The sequence below is a fragment of the Salarias fasciatus genome, chromosome 11 (genome assembly GCF_902148845.1).
Source record: "Salarias fasciatus chromosome 11, fSalaFa1.1, whole genome shotgun sequence".
Lineage (NCBI taxonomy): Eukaryota > Metazoa > Chordata > Actinopteri > Blenniiformes > Blenniidae > Salarias > Salarias fasciatus.
In genome coordinates this window covers 18,435,531-18,458,127 of record NC_043755.1, presented here as the reverse complement: position 1 = coordinate 18,458,127, position 22,597 = coordinate 18,435,531, and the positions used below count along the sequence as shown (strand labels likewise).

At 43.2% G+C, this 22,597-nt stretch overlaps 1 protein-coding gene across 14 annotated transcripts in view; it reads left to right on the top strand.

Moving 5' to 3' along the window:
- Nucleotides 1-22,597, top strand: part of rims2a (regulating synaptic membrane exocytosis 2a) — a 140,468-nt gene that overhangs the window by 44,657 nt on the left and 73,214 nt on the right. The gene's annotated exons all lie outside the window — the stretch shown is intronic.

The window sequence follows — 22,597 nt, the reverse complement described above, 5'->3', positions numbered from 1 at the left end:
CCTGACAGGGGGGGGGGTGGTTTGCCGTGCATGCCTCCCTGCCTCTGTGCCTGCCTGCGCGCGCGCAAGCACGGCGCACCGCCATTGATTGTCGGAGGAGGTGGTTAGTTAAAAATGATCCATTTAAGTGGACTGACCATCTCGAGGATGTACGTGTGCGCTGCGCGTAGTCGTGAATGTATGGGTGCGCGCGCGCGCGCGGCCCCCAGCCAGCGCACCGCTGCTGCAGCATGTGTGCTGTGCACTGCCTCTGCTGCTGCTGCTGCTGCTGCTGCTGCTGCTGTCGTGTCTGAGAGGACAAGAGGGGGTAGGTGAGGGCAAAATCTGCATCTTTAAAGAGTCCAGACCTGGGAGTGAATGGACACACACACGCACGCACGTACACACACACACTGCACCCTCAAAGCATACCATCATAATTTATCAACTTAAAACAGGGAGCATCTACTTGACTCAACAATAATCATGACTGAAAAACACACATTGGCACAGTGTGTAGTACATTATGTGCACCAGGAGAAGAAATGCAGTATATCTGAAAATATATAACAAAATAATTAATGTTTTAAAACTATTAATTCACACGCTACCGCAATATTTATGCATACAGTATGTTTCAATTTGGGTAAGAGAAACATGTAGTTGAGATTACAGTTGAATCTCACTTTGATGCACCAGAGTATTTTACTATTACTTAATCTCTGCCGCCCTCCCCCCCCCTCATAGAAGGATGTCCCCTCATAGTGAGGGCAGGATGGAGCAAAGGAATAGTTAATTGATTAAAAAAAGGACAATTCCTTGAAAAAACAATAATTACATTAAAAAGCACAATATGTACGGTTTGCCCTGGAAAAAAATCTATACTGAAATGCATATGATGAAAGTGCTTTTTTAGTATTTGAAGAAACTCGGCATGTTGCAACTGGGTCACACAGCGTTGCTGCAACATATGCTCTCATAGTGTGTTTCTATCTGTGTGTCAGGAAAAAAGGGTAGTTGAGATAGAAGCTGAATCTCACGTTGGAGCGCTGGAGCATATTATGATTATTCGGTGAAATGCTGCTTCTCGCCATCCCACCCCCTCACAGACAGACCTCTGGCCTCTCGTGGCTGCTGGACATATGGACACTGTGAAAGGGCTTGAAACTTGCAAACACACCCAAGTCCTGCTCTCTAACCGAGAGAAGGCACAGACCCCCCACCCCCCCACCCACATTCCCACAACCATCGTCTGTCTTTCTGTCTCTGGGGACTGCAAGTCTTTTCCCTCTTGTCCCCCACCCTACAGTCAGAAATAATTTACAGCATTGCTGGGCTCTCTGCCACCTCACATTACATGGCCAGAACACTCCGGCACTGGAAGGTTGGAAAGAAGGGTTGGTGGTGGGGGGGGACTCTATGCCTGGAAATTGTGATCCAGCAATCATCACATCTGACTGATTAAATTGAACTTATTTTCCATCACTACCTTATTTTTCCTTCTCAGCAAAACCCCTCAATAGAAACCATCTGAGAATGGCAGCCGAGACAGACCTAGGCTTATTATTTTTTACGATACATGCACATATTTGCAGTTACAAGTGAGCGGTGGGTCGTTTCCTTGCCAATGTTTTGATTTTTGTTCCTGGAGGATGCAATCAGCAGTGTCTGCCTCGTTATTCTCTATGTTCAGGGTCTGTAAATAGTATCACTGGTGCCCAGCACAACTCTGCCAACCGGTGGCTAGCCAGCTTAGCTATCTGTTCGATCATGGTTGTTTGTATCTGAGTGTATTTCTCTCCCTCTCTCTCTCTCTCTCTGTTTCTTTCTTGCCCAAGCCTTTTAATGGGCTGTATGCTTTTAGATCCAGCTGCCATGTATTATGCATGTGTGCGTCAGCAGAGGTCCTAATGGGGTGTGGGGATCTGTTCTTAGAAGGCCTGAATGGTTTTGAATTGAGTGGTCACTACATTTAAACTGCAACTGTACTCCTCGCCCTCTCACACACACACACACACACACACACACATACACACATCCCACTATCATCCATTGGCTGCTGCAGCTCTTTGCTTCCCTAAAATGCCTGAGATCTAAGAGTGTCTGTTGGTGGAGTCCTGCATGAAGCATTAGCAGAGGATGTTATTGAGTTTGTGGTACGCATCTTGTTGTCTTTTTCCCAGATGAGCCTTTTGTAAAGTCTGATACAGCATAAGTGGGATTCTGAAGCTGCACTTGATTTTCTGCATAGATTCAATGTATGGAGAGCATCACTGCGTTTCAAGTCCAGGGTGTTAAATTAAACCCGTATGGCTGCAGTTTAATGAGTCCAAATGGGACGCTCGATCCTGGGTTTGATTTCAGCGAGTCACACCGTCACACTCACATCTGCTTACTTCGTCGCCCGGTCTGGCGTATCGTCTTCCCGCAGTGACAGTGTATTTGCAGCTGTGCACCTCCGTATTTTATGGCTCATGTGTGCAGCGCAGTGCAACACGAGCACAGACGCGAGGAAAGCCCAACTTCTTTCCACCACTGTTCGGTCTTCACTGAGGATTCCTCTGAAGTGGAAACCCCCTGCCTTTCTGCACCTCCCCCTCCCACTCCAGCTCCCACACTCAACCCCCCCCCCCCTTTTCACTTGTCCCCTCTAACCACAGGGTTGCCATGGTGATAAGATGTGATGTGTGATCAATAGAAATGTTGATTTGTTCTCTCTGACTTTTAGTCTCCGTGTTAGCAGAATGGGATTAAAGTAATAAAACATGAAATGTTATGTCTATTAAAGACATGTAGTGTGACACAAAGAAAATATGGGGTCACTTTTGATCTGTAGTAGATTTTTCATGTTTAAACCTCTCCAGTCTGATCCCGTAGTTTCTGCTGGGAACACATTACTGTACAGTTCAGCGCTCATGGACATATATTGGTTTTTGTTTCTATATCATTTTCACATATTACTCCTTTCTCTGTGGCATCAATACATTCAATTGCATTTTTTTCATGCATGATCTCAAAGTTGTTGCTCTTTGATTCTAAAACCTTAATTTTTATTTTGCGCTGGTAAATATACTAGAACCTGTTATTTTATTACTTTTGCTACCGGGTGTATAGGTGTGTATTTAATTAAATATGGACCATGAAACTGGGCAGTATTTCTCATGAACCATAGGGATGATGAAGTTAGTTTGAGATGTATTTTGACATCTGTACCACACCCATTGACAGAGGTCTGCATGATCTAAATACTGTTCTGCATTTTCACATATGAAGTTGTTAAGTCTTAAAAACAGTCCTGAAAAATGCAGAATTAGCCAGACTGTAATCAGATGGATTAACTGAGAGGCTGCATTCAGATTTTTCCAGAAATGTATAGCACGGAAACTATTTTTCTTTGCAGTTACTATATGAAGCAGGCGCATCAACAATGTGGTGCGCTGCTTGAAAGGAAATCTACCTTCGATTGTGTTTTCTAAGGTTGCGTATCGTCAGCCTGTATTGATAACAAGTGTTGTGGGGAGTTCAGCGGAGAAACAGAAGCAAAAGCAAGTGGAAGATATAAAATAGCAAGCAAGAGGAGGCAGGAACACCCAGGCATCAGTCACCATGGTGACTGAGCTGCAGACGAGACAGACATAGGAGACTGCAGCGTTCGGGACTCTGAACCCCTGGAGCCCCTGATTCATGTTGATGTGACAGAACTGGGGAAAAGGAAAGCAGGGAAACAAGGGTAAAGAAAAAAAAAAGAGGGTAGACAGAAACAGGGAGGAGACTGATTGCAGACCTAGAAAGAATAGGACACAGTGTGCTACAGTGGTTCTTCTTGGGACACTTGTGTTGATCATGGGGAGAATCTCCTCTGTTTTACTTGTCTATTCTACTCTTCATAAACAGTTGTGTGTGTGCTTTGTTTTATAGCAAAGCCTTGGCTTATGCTCTCACATGAAGCCCTTGTGGTTTGAAAAAAAACAGGCTGAACGAGCTTCTAATTTGGAGCTGCTGATCTGCTTACATGCCTGGCTTAAGGGCTCCTTAGTAGAGGCTGTTAAATACTGTACTTTCTCTGTCTCTGCCCACATTTTCCCAGCCACCCTCAAGGCTACCACCTCTTTTTTTTTTTTTTTCTCCATCTCTTTGAGTACTATGAAGTACTGTCTTGAGGGTTGAAATGTAGGAGTAGCGCTGCAACTCAAGCTGTATCCTAATGCAGCTCGCTTTGCAACCTCCAACATCCCGCTCACATCTCGGCCGTGCTCGCCACCACCCTGCAGCCCCACGGTGTTGTACCTGGGTGTCGGCGGCACTCAGCAGCTGTAATTAAGCCAACCCTTTATTGGTTTTGTCCTCGCCAAGGGAGATGTGCGCAGGAAGAGGGGAGGCCCCGGTTTATTGCCTGGGCGTCTAAGAGAGGGGTTATTATGACTGCACGCTAGAGAGAGAGAGAGGGAGAGCGAGAGAGAGAGAGAGTGGAGAGAGTTGAAATGATAGAGTGAGACAGCGACAGAGGCTGAATCGATATCCTCTCTCCTCTCACCAAATCATACCTCAGCATCAGACTGGGATTGAGAGAGGAAGACAGGAACAGAGAGAGAGAGAGAGAGAGAGAGAGAGCGTGCTGGTAGCAGGGAGTGGGCTGTGCAGCCAGATAAACATCAGGCTTAATGTCCCTCGCCCCAGGCCTCCTGCTATTGCCGCCTGTCCAGAGAGGCAGGTGAAACTGGCTGAGCCGAGGATTGGTTACAGGTTGCCTCGTCGCAGTCCCCAGCAATAGGCGCACGTGATGTTGGCCCACGGAGATGGACGCGTCGGCTCGCCAGGCCAGGCCAGTGTCGGCGGTGAAACAAGGTTGAGGAAGGCACGGAGAAGGGACTCTGAGCAACAATAGGAAAACAGAACGCTCTCCAACCGAAGCGCCGGCCAGTGCGGAGCGCTGACATCTGGGCTCTTTTCATGCTCACAGAGCGAGACTGATTCCCTCAAAGGCTATATAGTCATGTGTGTGCATGTATGACCCTCCACATGCCACTAATGGTTGCGTTCCAGCAGAGTCCTCCCTGTGAAGCTCCGTTTCAGTGGTGTTCATTAGAGGCCACTTCCAGCGTTGCCCCAGGCCTGGAGCTTCTCCTTTGTCCACTAGCTTATGGGCTAAAGAGAAGGCTGCTGAGTGGTATAAACTCTTCTATCTGTATCCCTTTGCTTCTTTTTGAGAGTCCATGTGGCTGTTCTTGTGTGCTCATGTGTTTGAAGGGCGATTCCTTGGAGGGTTTTTTTTTTTTCACCCCTTTTAAAAGACTTCTTTTCTCTCTTCGCCCAAACAGATGTCTGAAGTCATCTTGTTTTTAAATAGAAAGAATAGAAAAAAAAAAATCTGCTAAAGCAACATGGAAACTGCTTTGTTTTTAACCATGTGCCGTGAAGTGCTATTTGTCACTGTTAGTTTCTAGAAGGGTGAAATTTGGCTGCGTCTGCCATTGTCAGCGGTGTGTTTGTTCATTATTTCACAGATCCTCCTCTGGCCTTGATGGTCAGTGGAGTCATTAATTGGAGGCTGGAGTTATCTGCTCTTAAAGGTCTTAGACGGCATCATCATTCTTATTTTACATCTGATTTATTGATTACAGAGGCTTATAAGGTCAGCAGGTTCAGAAGGTGGACTTTCTTTGCTAAATCCCTGTTATTCAGTGCAGGGCTGATGCAGTCTGCAGTATATGACACAACTGAACAAACATCCCATACTCTACTGAGAGTTCACATTAAGTAATGAGTGTGTTCACTGAATGCTTTTTATATCCTCTGCTAGCATAAGGTAGGGAGGAGATACTTTGATCATAGTGAGAGCCACAAAAATTTCATCTCTTCTACCAAGGGGGCCCAATTGTAACATTGAGTTGGAGCTACTTATTTAATCAAAAGAACATATAGAATTACTTCAAATTAAGCTTACTGAATGAGAATGTATACATTTAAACAGTTTCAACTGAAAATGCATTTTAGTCTTGAAATATGCCAGGAATGATTGCACTTGATATTAGGGTGTAATGGACCTTTTTCCGTTTTTTGTTAATTATGTTTCCTTTATCTGGCCTTTTACACTCTAAACACATTAAGTAAAAATTATTGATAATTCCTAATTTATAATATTTTGTAAAGTCAGTCCTGAGCAGATGGCACAAACGGGTTGGTTGGTTTGGAATCTAAAGATTAGGAAAAATTACTGCGCTGCTGCCAGTTTAATAATTTTTTGATTTTGAATTTTCTTGAAAATATAAGCTAGAAGTTCGTATTTAGCCATAGTCAATTCAAGGTAATTGTAGCTGTTTGACTTTTCAAGCATCTTATTGAAGTTGTGCTATCTTTGACTATCAGATCACAACCTGGAAAATAACAATAAAGGTTTTTTGTTTGTATAAAAATGACTGGTGAGTCTATTTCTAACCCCACTGAGCTGGTTCACTATTTTTATACCCGTATTTGGCCACACCTATGCAGCTTGTTAGGATGTTTTAAAGGACCCAATTTTAAGTTTGTAAGGTCTCTGTGTCACAGAGGTGTCTCAGTGGTGATCAGTCTCCTCTTGTGCGACTGAACTGTCAGCATCGCCACATGAATGGTTTCATGAATGGGGAGTACTCTCCTGCTTTGAACGTAATCCTTCTGCTGTGCCACAAATCCAAATCTTTTTCATGCTCCAATTTATTCAATTAACAAAAATACACTTGAAGAAGCTGTGTAATAAAGCAATAATGGAAAAGCTTAATCTAAACATCTGCGTCTATCCAGTCCATTGCGATCACCAGCCGTCTCATCCCAAGCCTGTGCTCAAATCCTCTTTTGCAGCACTGATGGTATTTCACAAGCTCAATGAGATTAATTATTTCCATATTTTGCAAACATTGCACCGTGTGTGCCGCTACCCCCGTCTCCCTCCCCGCACGTGTACAATTAGCTCAGTTCATTTGTGTTGCAAATGAGCCGGCCCTGACGGTGCTGGGCGGCCTCCCCGTTGCTTCTCCTGCCACGCAGCAGAGAGGAGAATCCAGCCGAGGAGTGATCAAAAGCCTCCTTCTCTGGCAGGCAGATGCTGAGTAAACACAGAAGAACCAGAAGAAGAAGGAGCTCCGCTAACTGTCTCTCCGCACTTCCACTTTGCGCCTTCATTATTTCCGGAGTCTGCTGGCTGGCATTAATGAAACCCTATGTAATATTCATTTAATTCCCCGTGTTTACTAGTTCATTAGGTTTTAGGATAGTCGTTGATCTGATCTCCAGGGGCGGCTTGGACAAGGAGCGAAGTTCACTGGGAAAATTCTCCTCTTTGTACGAGTAAAAGCCAGTCTTTATTTTCTTTATTTAAATGTGTCAGTTGATCCTGTACCCCTCAGTCCTCTGTCTTACCGGATTCGCTTCTCCTCCTCAGTGGTCTGTTTCAACATACTTTTGCTCTCATGCATTCAGGTCTAACTAAACTTTCAACCTATAAATAAATGTTTGGCTGCAAATTACATACAGCAGTATGATCCATATGAAAAGAACATTGTTCAAAAATACATGTATGGCTCATATTGATCTTTCTAATTCAATGAAATTTGTAAAACTAGTTTAAGTAGAACATCTCTTTACAGTTTTAGATGAAGTTAATGATCGTAGATTAAACGTATTGTCAAAGCCCGGCCCCTCTGGCCAGTTCAGCTCTCTAAGCTCATGGCATGTGTTGCAGACGCTGTCCTGTGCAATTACAATTAACCCACACAGCCCTTTGGTCCGGGGGCTCGCTCTGCAAAGGTCTGACCGTTGGCTCATCGATTGAGACACTGGCTTGTCAATGCCATTGAGCGTGGGAGAAAAGGTCTTTCTGCTGAGCACACAGCGAGTGGCTTTTTCATCAGACGGGGAGGAAAGACAAAACTTTGTCACAAAGCTTGCTTTTTTGTGGCGAAACTCCAGTAGGTAGCACTGCAGGTATGCTGGAGAAAGTAAGTGACTTGACATTATCCAGTCCATTCCTTCGACGGTGTAGTCTATGGATAGCCGCTGGAAACCGACCGTCTGTATTTGTTCACTGTTATTAAAATGATTGGATCCTTTTCATGTGGAAGTAAAACGGCTGTAGTTTCAAAATGTTTTGTAACATTTCATAATAAACTCAAGCTTTAGCTTTCAATTAGGTCACTTAAAGCCTCTTGTTTTTTCACCTTATCATTTTCCATGTTGTCTTTCACAATCCTTTCTATATAAAATTAGCATAGCAAAACACGACTTCTTTGATCGCGGTGTGTGTGTGTGTATGTGTGTGTGCGTGTGTGTGTACTGTGACATCTCAGACAGAAGTCTTGGAGAAAGGAAGTGTTCAGGCACCGTCTTCCCATTATGCAGAGTTTCCTGTGTGCCTCCAGGCGAGCCTCCCAGCAGCCAATGTGTTTCAGTTCAACTTTAGACAGACTATCGGGGCCAACAGGAACAAACCTGGAATGGAGAAGATGAATGAGAAGAGCTTTTTTTTTTTTTAATTGAAAAATGTGATAAAATAAACACATTATTTTTCACTTAACTGCAGGAGATGTGAACAGATCAAAGAGCTGAACAGAATCCAGAATCCAATGTGCTTGTTGCTGTGTAGTTTGTCGCAGATTCTGTCTGTTTTTTTGTTTTCCTGCACCTTCTCGATTTTTCTCCTCTGTCTCAGAATTTTTGCATTTTAAGACCACCTCAGTGTGGCTGCTTACAGTTAATTTACTTTGCATCCAGGGGGTCCCTGACTGACTCTTTGATGTGAATTCTATGTTGCAATGCTTTTATTTCTTACTTTACTACTGTATACTCGACTTGGTGATGGAAGTAGTCTGAGGAATGTTTAGGTGAGTGGATGTGATGTTAAAATGAGAGAAATTTGGATTTAAGAGCAATAAGTAGAGTGGAGTATATTAATTTAATTGAAATACCATTTCACATTTGTGTCACAATCAAATCTAATGTAATATAGACATAAGTCCGTAATACAATAAAAGTACAGTACTTTAAAAATGACGTCTAGATCCAATGTAAAATTTTAAAGCTGTCATCGATCAACAAATTTATTACTTACAGGTCGACTGGACAGCTCGTGAGCAACACTGCAAGCAGCATGCATCTTGGTTTGATTAAAGCAGGTCTTGGCCACAGAGATGCTTTTGGGGTAACTGCAGTGGCGTTCCTCCCCTGTGGATGTAATCGGAGCTGCGCCTCCTGTCCCTGGCAGAGGCTTTGCTCTTCATTTAAGCCACCTCTAAACTCCAAGAGTTAAAACAGTTGGAAAGAAGCAATATTCCCAAATGATCGCTCATATTATTGTATTCTAAAAAATGTATGTCTTCATCTCAGTCTTGCTAGAGAAGCAGTTTTAAAAGCATGCTTTTGCTACAATAATTGGATGTACCATTATTAATTCATAAATGACGTGTTAAAAATAGCAGCAGTGATGGTAAACGTGACCTGCTCCTGATTGCTGGAGGCGTTATGCAGTGAGTGCCGCCGTCGAACAAAGCACATTTAAATAGAAATGCTGCAGTCAAGTTGGCCCCTTAATGCATTTCTTGCGCTGTCCTTCCATTGTGAAACTGCAGTCGTTACAAGCCAGTGTTTCATCAGCGTTGGTGAAGACCCCTGTAGCACTTTTCACAGCTGTATTTTATTCCCCATTCTTTTCTATGAAAAAAATTCATCCAGAATTTACACTTTTCAACGACCTTCTGCTTTATGATCCAAAATGTTTATGAAATTATCCACTCAAGATGTAATGCGTAGAAATGCAGATGCGTGGATCCAGATTTTGGAGTTTCTCCCTCCACAGAATGTTCTGCCTGCTTTCAGCCCAACACTAACAACACTGTCCGTCCAGCTAATGGCAGGCAGCGCACAGCAGTTTAATTTGAAAAGCCAAGTGAGGTTTTTGCTCTAGTGGTGTGTGGGCCGTGCGGCTCCATCGCTCTGAGAGGGACTTCTTCTGAATCAGCAGCACCAGCTACCGTAGCGGTCGCTCTCATTTGCATTCAGCGTCAGTGGCAGCTGGGTAATGCGCTGGACTGGGACACCAGCCCCTCCCCGCCCTTTCAGTTGTCCAGGGTGGGGGGGGTGGGGGGGTAAAAGGCTGATTAAATGTGAATGAACTCAACGATGAAGATTAATGATCAAATCGTAATTTTAATGCTTCGCCTGATAGCTGAGGAAACATTTATCAAAACATTGTTAAATTTGGTTTTTGATGCATTTCTGTGCGAGAGTGAAGCAGCCTCCTTTTTTTTTCCTGTATTGTTTTTACCTATTTGACCCCAAATGACCGGACAATTCCCAATGCTGTCTTCTTCACACTCGCTCACCATTAGCTGTGTGTCCCGACCCTCCCTGACTGTCTCCCTCTCTGCTCAGCAGCTCATTAGTTGACTGGTTGTGCACGAGAGGCCAATTGAGGTGGAACTGCTGAGTTTCAGGATTGCATCACTATCAAAAACAAAACAGAACGCCGTTATCTGCACAGAATAGATATTGCTAATAATAAAGCCACAGACCTGGGCTTTAAGACAGTGTTTGACCGAGTGTATTGTTATAACACCAATCAGGTGTGTTTTTACAGAAACTGAGTTCCATGTTCCTGCAAACCAGTGGCTCATTTTATTTGTCATAAATAAGATTGCATGATAATTGTTAGCATATGATGGTAACTGGCTGGAGGAGCACTGGCTGAAGGGAGGCCTCTGATATTTAATTTATCTGACAGCGGTGTTGGAAGAAGTCTTTATGAAATCATCCAGCGCTGCGATTGTACGTCTTTAACAAGTGTTTTTGGCATTGCTTCTTGAAAGTAATGACGCTGCCACAGCTCCTCCTGAATATGCATGTGGAGCTGAGTCTACTTCAGTTTACGCATTGATTGACAGCATTGGCAAAATGTCAAAGCAGCACTGACATGATATAGTTACAGTGTGGGCACATGTCAAAAATTCTGAATATCATTGAAGATGCAATTGTTTTGTCACTTATTTCTGCCAGGATTTAGAGTAAAAGGTTGGAAGCAGCTTTTCTTTTTGATTGTGACAATTGCGGTATCAAGTTGGGATCGTAGAAAAACATCTGATTAGATATATTATGATTTGAGGATATTACATTTACTGAAATGCTAACAGAATATTCTAAATGTTTTGTTGAATTAATTTCATCAAGACTGATAATTGTGTTATGTCTGGTAGAGTTCAGGAATTTCTCTAAAATTTGGGGTTTGGAACTTAATGCATCTGTGAATAAATCTGAAACATATGCATGTTTCACCACAATAGATTATCATAGAAATGGAATATTCTGTTGTATTGCATTCTTTGACGTGAGCTTATGAGTGCTTTAAAGAGAAATCAGAGACATATTTACTTCATGACTGATTGAAAAGCTACTTGTGTCTTTTATTTGTTGCAACAAATAAAAACAAATAATCACACTTTAGAAAAAAGAAACTAGCAACTGTGTAAAAATTCATCTAGCTGGTTTGAACTCAGATGAGGTGGAACTTCGAAATATTTAATTCGCCCAACAGTTATGTGTGAAGATATTAGCACAACGTCAAGGGTTTTAGATGAGGAATGAATTCACAAGGTTTAACTCTGAGAGTGAAAGCTGGACAAGGAGTCTCTGCGGGACGATGGACGCCCAACCTTGAACCCCACACGAAGGGCTGCTTAGCCTGAACCTCATCGCCATTTGTCATGTTTGATTGAAGCGTGACCAGAGACACATCGCTCACCTGCGAACAGACGTGCTACTCCTTCTCCCCGCTGCCTGAATCACACCCTGTGCAGCGTGTCAGTCCGCACCGCTTCGTCTCGCTGTGGGACGGGGACGGCTTGGCCGTCCGCCGCGTCGTGCTGCGCCGCTGCAGCCTTATCTGCTGGCTCTAATAGGCTCAGGGGAGCTGGGAGAAAAACCGAAGTGGGGTGAGAGAGAGGCATGTGGGTGCGTGAGGGTCGGGGGTGTAGGGGGTAATGGAGGGACACGTGTGACAAGTCCAGAAAGGCCTGAACTGCTGCTGTTTTTCCCCATGAGGTTTCTCGGCCCATCCAGGCCCAGAGATGTTATTTTGGGCTGCAAGGATTATAAAAGCATCCTCTGACTCACCCCTCAGCTTTTTTCATTACCTCCTCACTTTCTGCGTAGCCAGACAGCCGCGGAGCGTCACCCCCTTTGATTTCAAATGCAGCCTGCTCACTGGAATGAAAAATGCATACTTAGCAGAACCAAGGAGAAATGCATGTGAAGAGTGTGTTTGACTGTGCAATTACTTGTGTGTCAGAGAGAGAACAAGATGGGGCGACCGCGGCTACTAAGACGTTTTCTTCCACTGCGGAAATACAACCCAGTGTGTGGTGACAATAGAAAACAACCCGGTTATGAGATACCCTGACAAATCTCAATATGTTCCCTACACAGAGGCACTTTGTGCAAAAGAACAATGACTGACAAGCACTGAGGAGGCGGCGTGCCGTACGGCGCAGCACCCAGGGAGGGACTTCGGAAAGTCTTTGTGGTGTTTGTGTGGTGGATGTTAGTGTGTAACTTTCAAGAACTGGACTAAAACTAGTTTGTTTTTGGGGCGTGAGTGCGGCCTTTGGAATCTCGTCATTACAAAAACACTGCAAAATGTCCCCAACACCCCTGGAGGTGCAACAAATCACTGATTTGCATACGTTCATCAGTGACGCTGCAGTCATCAGATCTACCGCAGAATTGAAAGTTTGAACTAGACAGTACAGCGAAGAGCTGCTTTTAATTCAGCTGCTTTGATACTCTAATGGAAACACAGCTTGTAATATTGGATTATTAGGACTTAAACACGACGCGCCACATCCTGCAGAGGAGAATTGGATGAGCAACTCTTTTATATCTTAATCAAAAAAAAGCATTTTGTTTCAGAAGTTACTACATTGTATGCGCAGCTCATTTTGTTGAGTACATAAAGAGAATGAAATGACTCATGTTTTATGTTTTGAACATAGTGACTCATTAAACTATGACACCAGTTGTATTAAGGTAGAGGAAGCATGAGCAGGGAAGAGGCCAAGTGCAGGGGAAACCACACAAAATGAAACAATCCTGAGATGTTTTTTTTTGTATTACTGTCATGAATTTAATGGTTTTCCCAGATCCTGTCTGAACAAGATTTTATTCTCTTCACTTGATTAAAATTTTTTCAAGGTAATTTTTTTTAAATCACAGTTTTGTGGAATTAAATGGATGTATCCATCTCATAACATGTATTGAAAAATCAGGAATTCCAATGCCTTTCTTGCAGCTTCCTAGTTGCATTGGGTTTCATAATTTTGACATTTTTTTTAAGATTTGTGGAGCGAAAGTTTAGTTTAGGTCACTGGACCAAGATTTTGGTCAGATTAAAACAAGCTGTGTTTTCACAACATCTGCATGCAGTTTGACATGTTAACAGTGCTTCAGCAATATTGCTGTGTCACACTCATGTAGTGAATGAAGTAGTATTTTTATTTACTGCCAGAAAAAGAACCACTAAACTAAATGTTTCCACACTGTTTTCTGACTTTAACTGTTGTGATTTACAGAACACTACAATCCCGTTTTTTTTTTTTCAAAGGAAGAGATCTTTCACTTTGGAATTTGGAAACCAGAGGCAACTAGAAAGCTGCATGACTTCTGTGCTCAATTAAAATAAAAAAAAACGTGGCTTCTAAACACAACTTAATGGAGTTAAAATATGGGCTTTGTGAAGGACGTTTGTGCCAGCTGTTTTTGCTTTTCCGACTAGCTACTTCAAACATTATAGAGGGGATGTTGTGTTCCTCTGAACCAGCAACATTAAGCCATGTTTTTTTTTTGCCCACCCCATCATACACGCCACATTGATAGACGCCTTCTTTATGCAATAATGCAAACTAAATGTAAAATTGAACAAAATTGTCTCATACAATCCTTGTGTACTTAATGAACCTTTTTTAAATATTGAGTTATATATAGAAAGAAAGTGATTTTTTTACTTCTTTTGCTATAATGTAGCAATCGTGTTAAAACTCCACATAATTGAAGCAATGACTCATTCATAGTAAATCAAAGATCAAGCAGTTTACCTAAATGTATGAAATCTTTGATTTGTGGGATGCTAATTCACACATGTAGACGCATGAATTGTCCACCGGAATTGTGATATTGATCACTCGGAGGCTCTGCAGAGGACAGACAACCCACCCTTCAACAGGTCAGCACCGGATTCAAGCGTAATCACAGACACTGCTCCAAATTAGCCCCCTATCAAAGTATCTGGCTGTTTCTCTACTCCACGTAGGTGATCACTTATTAAATTCCAGCTGTGATATGCATTTTTTAAAATGCTCTTTCGGCTTGGAGGTATGATTTAAAAAAAAAAAAAAAAAAAAAAAATGTACATCCGCTCAGCTCGTCTAACCTCTCTCTGTAGGGAAGAGAGCAGCAAGCAGCAGTGTTACAGTCCTGACTTGTAGCTAATCTTAATGGCATATTCAGTGGGGGCTTGGCCTACATAGAGAGCTCGCAGTGCCTCTTCTTAAAAAGGAGACCTAACTGGCAGCGCGGCGCAGATAATATATTAACCACACAGTGGATAAACATAGCATGAACACACAAGGCAGCACTTGGTCCGCGTACAGGCGGGGGGATGGCGTTCGTGTCCATGGAGCCAATTAGAGAATACACACACCGATATGCGGGTGCTGTCGGCGGGGCTGATGGATGTGGGGCTGCTTAACTTCTCTGTCCACTCGCTTCACGCAAAAGTTTCCACCGAGCAGGGAACGGAGTGAGGGGGTGGCGGCCATCTGCCACTGAGCCTGAAACCAGGCCGAGCGAGTGCGGGGCTCATCTTTTATTTACTTTCATTAAAAACTGTTTGTTTAAATAATTGTGGAACGGACCAGAAGTCTGGTTTTTGAACCAGAAGCTGCCTATGAACAGTTGCAGTGTGTAGCGTTTGGCCGTTCCAGATCTGAGCAGAATTCATTGTGGGATAAGGAGTGAGGATAATTAGCAGCAAAGAGCAGCTGTACATGCTGGTGGCACGACGGGCAAAGTGTTGAGTGTGGGGGACCCGGGTTCAAGTTCCCAGTTAGAGTCTTCAAGTGTTTGTTTGGTTTTAATTAAATAACAAAAATTTGAAACATGAAGGCCGTCATCACTGCCATGTGTTCATAATCCAGACCTTGATTCTCCTGCAAGTCATTGGTCCAGTTTAACTCTAATTTTTTACTTCATTCAATACTTTGCGTAAATGTATCTGGACATATGTCAAATAAAATGTGAGTGTTTATGTGAAGCAGTGAAATCTGTAAAAATACAGAGCTAAAAGTATGCAGGACTGAAGAGGAAACACCATATTTATCTTTCTAACTGAGCTCCGACTCTCAAACATCCCTCCAGATTTCTTGACACAGACAGAATTATCCCACATGAATATAGACCTGGAGGCCTTAATATGTTGAAATTGTCTTTTGATTTGAACAGCTGGTTTTATAAGCATCAACTCCCAAAACATGTTGTATTTTTTAACCATTTTATTGTCTATCCATCCTTGTGGACTAATGTATTCATCTTTGTTGAAGCTAACATTGTAGAGATCACCTTTACGTCAGTGAAAATTCTCCTATAGCCGTTGCATTATGCGTGTTTTTACAGACTCACCCTGACAGTGCGACTTTGAGACTTTTCAGGCTTTCATCTTGTATTGTGTCCGCTACTTTTAAGGAATTGTCTTTGAAATTTTTACAATTTTCTTGGTGGTTTGACAGGCTGGACTGGAGCCTCTTGTAGGCCGGGTTTGGCCCCTGGGACTTATGTTTGACACCCCTGTTGAGAAGTGAGCGTGCTAACCACTGCTCCCAGCTCAGTCTTTGTCGAACATGGAATCATCTCCAGAGCATTGCTCTCGTCTCTAACAGTGGTAAAAATCGGACCTATTATCCTGTTGCTGTCGTTTAGTAGCGACACACGGTTTCTGTGATCGTTGAAACTCTACCCCTCCTTCACTTCGGGTCTGTCCGAGGAAATATTGCGCCAGCAGCCCATCTCCGTCCTGCCCTCCGTGGTTCCACTCTCCTGTCAGTCAGCTGTCACCGCCGCCGCCACAAACAGCACGTAGTAGCACATCTTCAGGTCAACTCGGAGTCCATCTCGTGGGAGCAGGGTCCACAGAAGGAAAGGAAATGAATGGAGAACGATGGTGACAGATGTGACAAGTGTGTGAGGCAGAGAGAGTCACTCTAACTACACCCAAATAAAGTCGGTAAAAAACACACATCCGCACGCACTTATTGTAGATATCCGTCAAACCCTCTGCATTTTTCTTTCAGTCTTATATGATCTGTTTTTGATGAGGGTTCCTTCAGATCTACCCAGTGGATTGAGAGCACATCACTTCTTCAGTTTATGGATCGTATTTCTCAGTTTGAGTAAACGATGTGAAACCTCCTCCTCTGCTTGTGACTGGTGAAGTCAGCCAGCAATCAACCGAGGACTGTAATCCTTTTACTAGGTGCGGGGCCGTGCCGATGCTCCACTACCAGCCGGTTGTAGAGATCACGTGGCGACGCTCTTAAACCCCAAAGTCGGCAGGCTTTCAGGCCCCCAGAAGCCTTTGCAGCAGAGCCATAAACTGTGCCGTCCGTCCGCATCCAGCAGTGTGGCGGTTCGCCGTGGATGCTGCAGACCTTCAGAAACGAAGCAGGGTCGCCATGACGCTACACCGCCGTTTGGATATTAGGAATTTCAGCCAGGCGGTCTGCCTGCCACGGGCGTTTAAGCTGGTTTGATTGTACTAGGTAACAGTGAGACTGGATGTGTTTCTCTTACGCTGAGGGGTGTCCCAGATTCGCAGTGGCCGACTGAGTCAGTCTCTTACGAGAGAGTGACGCTGCATCTCTTAATGGACTATTAGAGGGTTTTTTTTTTTTTTTGTCCTCTTCTTCTCTGATATCTCTATCGAGATGCCCATTCAGCCTGTTTTTCGCGGTTTCTCTTCCTCTGTGGCTATGTCTTTTCATTGAATACCGTTCCAGGTTGTTCTGCTGTCATTAGCAAAGCGGAGAGCTCTGCAACGCGGCGCCACTCATTTGTTCTCATTCGGCTTCTCTCCCTCACATGCAAAGCAGAGGTGGCACCATCCCCACGGGGGCAGCGTTGCATTTTCACCTTGATTGCTTTTGGCTTCCTTATTTAACATGTTTCTTGAGGAGCAGCAGAAGCAGAGCTGGTGCTGCAAGCTCGGCCCAAACGGCGCTGCTGCGGGAACGAATCTGCTGCTGTGTGCAGATCATCCATAGCCCTGTCCACGCAAAACAAGGAGGTTTTTTTTTTCTTTTTTTTTTTTTTTTTCAGGACTCGTGGAGAGAGGATTGGAAAAACAACAAGGGCTACAGTGACAGGCTGCGAGCCAGTGCTGGTGCTAGGTAGTTTGGATCAGACTGGGCTTTTTTTTTTTGAGAAGGGATTGTGCACAGGATGTGTTTGCGTGGAGCTGCCAGACAGAGATTTGAAGTGAGCTACATCCCAGGATTCAACGTTTACTCTGAGTAAGCCTGGTTTTATCTCAAGATTCAGATTGTCATAAATAGGAAGGATGTGGCTTATGTGATGTGTGTGGTTTTAAATTATGGATTATAATCTTTCATTGATCCAACTTCTAACGTGTTGCAAAAATATTGTCTTTCTATTGAAATGCCGTTGTAAAATATTTCCTTCGAGTATATTAAGCTTTTTTTTTTATAATCCGTTGACTTATCTGTGAACTGTGGTGTTTGTTCTTTCTATAGATCTTACTGCACACTTAACTGTGTAAAGTAAGCTGTAGCCCAAATGCAGTATCCTGCAGTGAAATTTAATGAATTATATCTCGGTGAAGTATACATGCATGGCAGTGCATCACATGTTTGCAGGATACTTGTTTTTGAAAATACAACAATGGAGTCATATTTCGTCAGGCAAATCAGAATTTTGATCGCAGTATTTCAGATTTAATGGTCCAACAAGCTTGTTATAGATCAAGCTGAAATCCTTGAAGGAAGATGGGATGAGAGAGTGAATGAGTGTCTGTGTGCGTGTGTATGTCTTGGTGTGTGAATTCATGAATGCAGCAGGATCTGTGAAGGGTTCATCGCTCACTGAAAGCTTCCTCATGGACTCTGAATTATTGATCTTCATGCTTGTGGTATTTCTTTTGGTTTTAAATGGAATAGAAACATAACCTCAAGGCAAACGGATGTTGGGAGCACACAGTCAAATTTACTCTGGAAATGATGGAGCCTCTTTTTTTGGTTTTGTGTTATCATTGTAGCAGCTGAACAAGTGAAGGCAGAATGAGTTAAATTTATAATTACAGCCTTAATTTTGTCTATCCAGGAAGCTTGATCCTGTTCAGCAGTAACATAGTATATTACGTTCAGCGCAGCCACTTCAGAAACCATTCTAGCTGTGTTACATTTAGTCCTTTTTTTTTGCATAATCCGTAGATTAAACTTGAAATTTGTGAGCTCTTAACGTGAACGCTGCACCTGCCAGAGATTTGCACGAATATATGAACCTGATTTTGCAATAATGCAACAATGCAAGACATTAGTAGTGCAAGATCTTACGCATACAGCATGGAGAGTAGTTTCTCAAATCGCTGTCTACAGGGAGTAATAAAGAAGAGAAATGTATTGCTTTATTGGAAATTAGCAAGTCATATGTGAAGCGTTTACATTTTCCAAATCACCGTCAAAATACTTTACTTGAAAGCTGATTTGGACAATGAATCTGTAAACTGTCACTAACCCCAAAACCTGCAAAAGCTTTAAACTGACTGCTATTCACTGATGTCTTAAAAGACATTGGAACTCTACATTTTACCTATGTGACAGTCAGGGAAATGATCACTGGCCTCTGCATGCTGGGACCAGGTTTTTGCTGTAGGTGCGGCCCGGTCCTGTTGGTTGGTTAAAGCAGAAACACCCCCCCTCACCCAGTAATTTAGTTTTTTTAGTTTTTTCTTCTATTATATTGTAGTTATTTTTGTGTTGTGTTGTGGAAAATAACATCCCGTAAAGGCTTTATCATGATGAGCATGTCAGGTCACTTGTAATCTTTTTGGGTCACACTTTTTAATCTTTTAGGGCCATAGTGTAATCCCATGATTTTTGTGAGCCATGGATTTGATACACTATGCTGCTTTTGATAAGGACAGTGTACTTGAAAAAGATGATTATAACTGGAATCATCTCGAATGCTCGAGGTACATACGATTGGGGGAAGAAAATAAAGGAGCCATGTTTAACAGAACATCTCAGAGATGGAAAAAAAAATACTATCATGTCAGAAAGAGCTTTGGCAGCATTTTTCTAGATACTTTCCCTCAAGATGTTGGGTACAAACAACTTTATTATCACCTTTCCTGAATTGAATTTTACTGTCACCACCGCCCTTGTCTGCTGCGGCAGAGGATGTCTATAGTTAGCTCAGAGCATGACAACAGCAGTCGCAGGGTGCGCTGTTATCCCCACTGCACAAATGCATAGAGGCCCTTGCCTGTATTCCCATAATGTACCGTGCAGACAGCGAACATGCCGCTTCTATTGTTGGCCTGTTAGCTTGATTCACTGCTCGTCGATCCGCTTGCGCACCGGGCCGCCTGCGCCGCAGCCCGGTGCCACGTCTCCGGTGACATCATACACATGAATCTTGGCTACATAAGAGGGCGGGATGGAGGGAGGATGTCGCTGTGTGCTGCGTGACTCAATCATTGCAGCAGCCAAGGCTTCTGTGCAGCGTCACCAGTGTCATAATCTGATGGTGCCGCTTCCTGCCTCTTCATGCTTGAGCCTCACGCGCTTGTGTGCGCGGGCCGCGCGTTCAGCAGCAGCGGCTAGAACGTCTATTCATCTTTATTTCCCATTCTCCCTTCAACTTCTATTCTTCTCTTTTCATGTGCGGCGTCTCCTTTCTGTGCGTCGGTGTGTGTTCTGTGTGTTCCTGAGGTGGGCAGTGTACAAAATGTAGTTCTCAGTGATATGAAGGCTCGTTCAGTGCGGGAAGCATTAGCATCATAATGCAGATGCCGAGAGAGCGGAGTGGGATTGCTAGCTTGTTTTGCTATTGCTGCCAGAGACGTTTCTCTGTTTGGACAGGAAGGACATGCAAGGCTAAACGGGAGCAGGGAAACGTGATACTTGTGTCAGGACGAGTTAGAGCTTGTCAAATGGCGGTTTGTTAATGTCTGTTGCCGTTGCTATGTGCATCTACTATGTGCACGGGTGTGTTGTGGGTGTAGCATTTCAAGGCACGTCCCAGAGAGGGCATTAGAAACCCTCAGGACATCCCGAGAGCCAAAGTGAAGCATTTCTTGAGCAGCAGCTGCAGCACACATACACACTCACGCTGCCACAAATGCACGGGAATGCTCGCGAAAACACATGCGTGCACGCGCGCACATCCACAATCCACTGACGAGAAACCGTTTGTGCGCACGTTGCACACTTCCCACCCTCCCACTCCAAGTCACAGCGCCTGTCTTTGACTCCAGTATATAATTTTTGCTGCTACTTCACTTTGAATTTGTGAATGAAGCGCCGCTCAGTTCGTGTCCGGGAGCATCTCATGAATAATGCAGCAGCCCTCATGTGGTTTTTCTTTTCCCCCCTTCTGTTTTGTATGGATCGCAAGTGCATTTAGATACAAAAGAGGAAGGTATTTACTTTGGTGTGAAACAAAGCAATAAGCACCAGTGTGTTTGAAAGTGGTATTAATACTGCATTATTTTGATTTCTTTTCAAAGAAGTCACTCAGCAGTCGTAGCGTTTGTGGACGTCACTGTCAGCTCTTCTAAAAAAGGCACCTATGACCTTCTTGTCTTCTGAGAGAAAACGTGATTGCAGATATTCACAATCTCTCAGCTCTAATTTCTACACATTGAGGCTGTCAGGGATATTTCCCTTTGCTATACTGGCATCGATTGGCATGGGTTGACAATTTTGATGGCTGATTCATTAACACCAGTCATCAGTTGTCAGTTGCTGCTTGATGCTACCGACAGTTACTGTACACATCAGTTGTTAAATCTATCTTCAGATCTATTGCATTACTTCCCACTAAAGGAGCATTTCATGATTTAGTTAAAAAATAGTCTGCATTTGTCTGATCATGACCATTTTGTTGCTTTTAACCATGCTTGAAGGTGCAATTTTATTTGAGTCTTAATGCTTGTAAAATGACTTGCATTCAAATATTGACTGACCAAATACAATCATCTCAGTAGTTTACTATGACATAAAAGTGTACTTTCAACTTTTTATCAATTATTTGTAATTTGTTACCAGCTTCCTTAACTTTTCCCGCTGAACATGCAGTGTTTCTACTTGGAGCAGATGTGTGTTAGCTTGTCCAGAACAGGCCCCATACTCCGAGGAGATTTGATGAAATTAATTAACATTGTAAAAAATCTTAAAAGACAAATTCCACAGTAGATCTCTTCAGTTGTGAATATATTTGAATTAGTAAGAGGTATGTTTGCCTTTGTGAATTTTGCATAAACATGAGTTTCATTCTGTTTGCAGTTCTCTTTTTTTTCCCCTTTTCTTTTCAACACTGTGTTTCGTCCCTTCCAGTATTAAGTAAAACTTGCTTTTATGTACCAGTGTTGTTGGAAAGCACATTCGGTCCTGCACTATTGCTCAACTTCTTCCCCTCTGTAACAGCCCATATTTTAACTGTACAGCAGTTCATGAACTGTACACAGTGCTCATTCATCATTCTGTCTCTCCCCGGAGCTGGCACTTCACTTTAGTGAGATTATTCAGTGTTCAACAGAGAAACTCAACACAAAGAACACAAAAAGCATCTTAGTCCACACGTGCCCGGCCGCGGTGCTTCTATCCATTGTATTGCACATCCATTACGCTCAGACTTTGCTGAATGGTCTGTGATCCAGCAGGCAGAGGCCAAACCTCCTCTGTCCCCTTCAGTGAATCGGCCAATCACACGTGAGGAGTCCTTACCTTGGCGAGTGAGCAAGGCTGGCAGCGGTGATTTATGAAGCCCTTTGAAATTTATGGAAAGTTGTCACGTACAAAATTAAAGGGATGCTTCGCAGAGCTTTTCCCTCTCACCCAAATGTCATTATTACTTTGGAGGGAAAAGTGGGAGAAATGTAGGAGAAAAGTGGCTTATGAATAATTAAATCTGAACAAAAGAATAAATGCATCAACGCACAGTTAGCCTCCTCCAGGCTTTTCATCTGCTTCCTGGCTGGTTTCCTTTCTGACAACCAGACAATGATAAAATGACTGACAGCTAATTTTAAGGATATGAGACTGCCGACTGCAGACACCATTGGAAATTATGATGCTAAATGTTGTCTAAATTCAGAATTTATTGCTCATTTGAAGATTCCACTTCATTTTGATGCGTCTTGACAAGCATACTACTCGTATGATTTCATGCGTGCTGTTGCTGCTTGTGTTCGCTGATCTTTTCTAAGTTCAAAGTGTGAGAGGATGTTTTCAACAGAAGGCGAAGCACGCTGCGTTAAATAAATGGGTAACCTCTTCAGAGCTATATAAATCCTGACACAACTCGACAA